Source organism: Rattus norvegicus, chromosome 5, assembly GCF_021556685.1.
Source record: "Rattus norvegicus strain SHRSP/BbbUtx chromosome 5, alternate assembly SHRSP_T2T, whole genome shotgun sequence".
Taxonomy (NCBI): Eukaryota; Metazoa; Chordata; class Mammalia; order Rodentia; family Muridae; genus Rattus; species Rattus norvegicus.
Genome location: NC_141538.1, coordinates 65,181,274 through 65,187,392, shown reverse-complemented (window position 1 = coordinate 65,187,392; position 6,119 = coordinate 65,181,274). Strand labels below are relative to the sequence as shown.

The 6,119-nt window shown below is 46.2% G+C and overlaps 1 long non-coding RNA gene across 2 annotated transcripts; it reads left to right on the top strand.

Moving 5' to 3' along the window:
* The first annotated feature begins 1,151 nt into the window (after positions 1 to 1,151).
* On the top strand, positions 1,152 to 4,677 carry LOC103692348 (uncharacterized). 2 transcript variants are annotated; one of them, XR_015621415.1, is made up of 3 exons: positions 1,152 to 1,239; positions 2,500 to 2,602; positions 4,506 to 4,677. It is a non-coding gene; the product is annotated as an uncharacterized LOC103692348 (long non-coding RNA). The 2 variants fall into 2 exon arrangements; XR_015621414.1 differs by having other exon boundaries at positions 2,496 to 2,602.
* Positions 4,678 to 6,119: the final 1,442 nt, after the last annotated feature.

Below are 6,119 nucleotides of genomic sequence, written 5' to 3'. Positions count from 1 at the left end.
AGATGTTATCCCCCTAAAGCTCTCCCACCCTATGGCCTTGTCACCAGCTTACTCCGGAGGGTTATTTCATGTCAGCTCTTTCCCCAAGCCTGCTATGTCTGACTTCGACTTTTGTTAAAAGGCCAACTAAGCCCTGAATGCATTTGATGAGTGTAAAAGTCAATTGTTGTATGACGTCTCTGAGGTGTAAAGAAACGCCTGTTCAACCATCAAAACCATCCCCATACTGGAGAGATGAGCCCATCGACGGCCAGCATGGTGAATTAATGAATTTATTGAAGTTGGTTTTAGGAACACGGGTGTATGTATGGGGTTGCTTACAGAAGCGCAGCTACTGAAAGCTACCTCAGCAGAGGGTCCCCCACCACATGGCTGAGGACTCAGAAAAGCTCTTCCGTTGGTGTGCCAACCGCCTAGCTCCCGTGTAGCATCATCTAAGATCACGTGCAGTTGGGAGGCAAGAGGGAGTGGCGGCTGGGATTTCAAGTGAGGGACTGGTAACCCTCGGAAGTACTCCCATGAGAGAACACCAACAGCTCCACTACCACCGCCACAGACTCAGCTATGACATTTTACTTATTTGTGTGACTGTGGGGGCCAAAGTTACACAGAAATCTCTGCTCCGTGGTGGCTGCTGGCCATGTTAGATCTAGAAATAGCCTAACTACAGCGCCAAGGAGGAAAGGTGAAGAGACTCATTCCCTCCTCCCTGCATTCCCTCTAATATTAAAGTCCTAAAGGTAGCCCTTGTAACTTTAAATTTTTTAATCTTATTTTTAATGGTGGTTCTTAAACGCTTTACCCTCCCTTATAGCTCACCATCTACCAGAGGTAGTGGGAAAGGGAGTGGAGGGGAGGGAGTGGACCTCTCTCCATCCACAGGCAAACACCTCACGGATACACCAGCCATTCAGTTCAGTAGAGTCAGGTTAGCAACAGAGGTGACTGGAGGGAGCAGAGACAGCCAGGTTTCAGCCTCAGCTCAAGTCGGCAGGAAGCACCGACAGGAACACCAGAAGTTCTCGGCTGTGCCTCTCTCAGGGAAGCCAAGGCCCACAAGCATTGCACAGCTAGCTGTACCAGCAAGCCAAGTTCTGTGTGCGTCACTCCACAGAGTCCTATTTATACCCTCCCAACATCAAGTGTCCTCCATGTGCCTTACCACAGCACAGCTCTTCCTTCAGCCCGAGCCCTTGGAAGCAGCAAGAAACTGCAGCACACCGCCAGAAGGTTTTTTTGGTGAGTTTCTCTCTATAGCGTCCTTACAAATGTAGCTCAGCTACACAGTGTAAGGTAGATCAGTACATGCGTGTCATTAGCAAAGAATCTTTTATCTCCTGTCATTTCACACGTTTGTTTGAACAGAACACCCTTCTCATGTGTCTGCTTTAGTAAAACGTTCCTTCATGAGTCTGCCTTAGTCTTTCACCTGTGTCCACTTTAGGAAAGCAATCCTTCACCTGTTTGCCCCAATAAAACACCACCCAATGGATTTTCAAAAAAACAAAAGCAAAAAACCCTTTATGTTTCCATTTCAAGCCCCCAAGGTCTATTCCCTTCTTCGGCTATTTCCTCCTCCCGAGACTGACTACCAAGGTCCAGTTATCAAAGTATTGCAGCCCAGCCATCAAAAGCCCCCTTTGGCTCATCTAATTAAAATGCCCAATTAAAATATACCATTGCATTCTAGCCCATTCTAACCCAGACTGCCCCTTTACCTACAAAGCCATTTGCTACTGTTTTTCTGCCTGAGTCGCTTTACCCCCACCACCACCCCCCTCGCTTTATGAAGGATCTCTCTGTGAAATCAGGTGTTTTGGTGTGGTTTGTGCCTAATCCAGAGTCCTAAAGGGGACCTTCACTGTGCAGGGAGATTCTTCAAAAGGCATTTTTATCTTTTCTTTAAAAAGATTTAATTAACTTTTTTACTCATATGTGTCATGTGTGCATGTGTGCATGTGTGCATGCACATCCACAAGTACACACACTGACGTGTACACATGTACGGGAATGCCCATGGGGGTCAGAAGAAGGCATGAGGTCCCCTGTAGTTGGGGTTAACCAGTGTGGGTGCTGTAAACCAGACATGGATCCTCTGCAAAAGCAAAACTGCTCTTAACTGTTTAAACATTCTTCCAGCTCCTATTTATCTGCCTTCTCACATACAAAGTGTCTGATGGAAATATTGTTACTCTCTAACCTTGTTCCCACTGTGGGGAAGTTAGAAGTCAACAGGCAGGTAGGGAAAACAGGGCAGGCTTCCCAAGTGGGAAGGGTTTCTAGAAAGAAACATCCGCACAGAGAAAACATCTGGGTGAGAAGTTGAGAAAAACCCAGCGGTCTTATAAACGAGTCCCCCAGAAACCCCCACCTCTGGGTTTCCCCTCCCATGGGGACAGGAGACACCAGCCTGTAGCAATAAAAAATACTTTGTCTCTCTTGTCCTCTCTGCTTCCAATTGTGTCTCTTTCTTATTTAATCTGGTGTCTTCCCAGACAGTCAGTTCTTTGCCTGTCCAGCAGAATGTCGTTGGCTTCTGAGTTACACTGTGAACATGATGTACGCTGCGCCTGGTTTTTGCAGGGAATTAAACGGACTGTAGGTAAACACTCTACTTCTGAGCTACCTCCCAGCCTTTTTTTTTTAATTAATATATTTATTGAGAGTTGCCATATAACCTAGGCATGATCCTCCGACTTCAGCCTCCCCAGTACTGAGATGATGTGTATTACCACACCACACACTACCACACCTGACTCTCTTGCTGCTTCTTAAAAGGTTTTCTTTGTTCGTGCTTGGAACAGTAATATCAGGATGTGCCTTAGCGTCATTTTGGTCATATTTCTTGTTCTTGGGGCTGACTCGACATTTTAAATCTTCAGTTTTATATTCGTTGTATTTATATAAAGTTGCTACAAATAGAACATCTACAAACTAAACAAAGGAGGGTCTTGATTTCGTGTGGGGGTAGAAATTCAATAATCTCACAAATACATACCTGCCTATGGTGATCCTCTGAGGAGATTACCCTGGCGGGAGTCTCTGAGGTTGCACAGCTTGAATCTTATAGAACGAGATGTGTGAGGGCTTACTTCATTAACATTGTAACCATTTGTTCTGCTTTTCCACTCATTTCACATTTCCCAGACACCTACCTTGAGCTACGAAGAGACAATGCTCAACCAGGATTCTTGTTTTAGCAGAAGGGCCATTCAGTTCCCAGACAACCATCTCAGGCTGGGAAGTGTTGTAATTAGAAACCTGGAGCCCAAAAAGTTCTGCCTGCTGGGAAGCCAGGGGCGAGACACAGGGGGTAGAGCTTCCGGGAGACAGCGGGGTGGGTGGGTTCTTGTCAGTTGAGTGAAGGAGGCCGAGAAGGATTGACTGGAGGGCTGAACCCAGACCAACTATTGTGTCAATTCCTCTCACGCTCTCCTTCAGATCTCTGGGAAACTTGAGGAGTGCATCAGTCACCTCCTTGGGAGCCTCTTCCCCACCCCCTTCCTTCTCAGGGGTGGTTTAGCTCAGCTGGGCCTCTTAACCAATTAACACTCTTTGCATCTGAAAAGCTCAAATCAGTTCCTCTGAGGTGTGAGAGATCAGAAGTAATTAAGGCCTCTTTCTAATGTAAATCTAAACCTGAAGTGGGTTGTTTGTCTCCTTGGGAAATTTGGGTCTAGGGTTGAATGGGAGCTGGGGAGGTGAGGAAGGGTAGCCAGGACTTCAAGAGTACCAGCCGGAACATGTGGGCTGGATGCTTTCCAGAAATATCAGGTTCTTTTAAATCAGAACCAACTCCACGGGGCAGTGGGAGTGAGCACCTTTCCTTACCCTCATCCCCTTCTTCTGTCTCTCATCCCGAAGCATCTCACCCTGTCCTTCCCCCATCCTCCGCTCAGCCCCTTTCATTAAGTGGCTGTCGCTCTTTGTAATTATTTTATTTACTGGCTTCCCACATCATTAAGTAAATACGTCCGGGTTGTCGCCCACCCTCGAGCATAATATATAAAGTTGTCCAAGGGAAAAAATGGCCTGACTGCAAATCAGTCCAAGCAGTTTGGAAAGTGCCCTAGAGCCCTTCTTCACACAATAGGGCTCCTACTCAAAGCTGCTACCGTTCCTACCACCACCACCACTTTTCCTTTCTGTCTTGGTCTCCTAGCCAGTGGCTTAGGATCTGCCATCACTGATCACTGGCTGGCTATGCCCAGGGATGACTCTTCTACAGAAGTGTTAGGTAGAGAGCCCGCCTTCCAAGCCCCTAGGTTAGACCCTTCCCTCATAATTAGTTTTGAGCCTCACTTCCTGTTCTCCTGGTAACATTACAAAAGGAAGTACTAGTACTTCCTCTCCTTAATATTTAAAATATTATATGGTATGGAACATTAGGTTAATGAAAAGCTATTTCCTCTTGGTCAAAAGGATAGATTCTGATTGCTACCACTAGCCCTGGTTGGAAACAGGACCTTCTATGTAGATTATAAAGGTTGTCCCTTCTTTTACAGATCCATCGGTCACCTGGTGGGGAAAGCTGATGGCCCTGAAGACAAACTAAGGAGATGAGAAGAATAACATCTTCTTAGTGAGATAATATGCTCATGCCTCCTCCCCCAGGAAGCCCCTCGGCAATGCAGTTGCCTACAGATCTTCATTGCTAAGTCTGCTTGCTCTTCTGAGTTCTAACTCAAAAACAGTGTAATTTGGCTGCTAGACCTCCTTTGGCCTCGTCCCCCACCATGATGTCAACGTTTCGAAAGGGACTGGTTGCTAGAAATATGTGCGAGCGCCTCTCTGAATCACCACTCCATCCAATTCCCTTCCTTATCTAACATATTGGGGCTGACATATTGGAAGTTTGAGAGTTCCTACATGTGGTCTTAAGGAACCAACACAGATGCATGCTGGATTTACTTAACCTCCCCATTTCTTCATAGGCTCCTGCTCCGAGGGCTAAAGGTTATGTTTTAGGTTTTAATCACTGTGCTTAAGAGATCTATAAAGCAAAACTACCTCTAACCTGTAAAGTCCACTTGCCCAAGGGCAGATAAACCTGTAAGCCCCACTTGACCGAGGACAGATACCTTCTTGGAATGCTGGGGGCCATTGTTCATTAAGGCAGCAAATCAAAGATTTTCACGACTGTAGACAAGGTTGGTCGCCCCAACTGGACAGGATGTCCTTGATCACACATAGGCAGGAAGTACTTCACGATGAATGCTTGCCCCGAATTGGACAAAGGTGGAAAGTACATAGCCTTGTGGGTTTTGCCTTTATAACCACCTGACTAACATAATTCACAGTCATTCTCTGGAAATCCTGGATTTGGAACTGGCCAGTGTCCATAGTCCTGGCCAGTTTTTTTTTTTTTTTTTTTTAGTAAAACTTGCTTCAAATTTGGGTCAAAAACTGTGGTAGTGGTCTTATTCTCACCCAGGGGGATTAGTACCACCCCACTGATAGCCTGTAAAATGAAAGACCTGGATCAAGGGGAGGCTGAATGAGACCCAGGGGATATCTTTTGGTGGTCCTGGTTTACAAGCAAGTCGGTTAACTTCCCTCATTCAACCTGTGCATCATGCTACACAGACTCACATGGATAACACCCTCTTGATGTATAAATACTTCACAGAGCTATAAAACAAAAATGCCCCTAAGCTGTAAGGTCCACTCGCCCAAGGACAGAAAACTTCCTGAAATGCTGGGGGAGCTGTTGTTCAGGTAAGATAACAAGTCTTTTCCCTTGGTTGCCCCAATCATAAGATTTGTGCTTGATCACGCATAGGCAGGAAGTACGTCAGGATGTGTGCTTGTCTCTGTTTGCATGAAGGCAGGAAGTATCAAATCTTGTGCGGTTAGCCTTATAGGCCCCTGACTAGTATAATTTGGTCCCATATTTTAAACATGTGTCTCAGGCATGGACCTGGCCAGTACCCATGGTTGTGGCAAGGATCTTCCCCTAATGAATAAAGATTTCAGGGGACCAATCACTGGATGAGGAATAGGCAGGACTTCCAGGTTGGAGAGGAGAGGAGGAGAAAAAGAGTACGAAGAAGAGGAGGAGGAGGGGGAGGGGGAAGAGGAGGAAGAAGAGGAGGAGGAAGAGGAGGAAGAGGAAGATG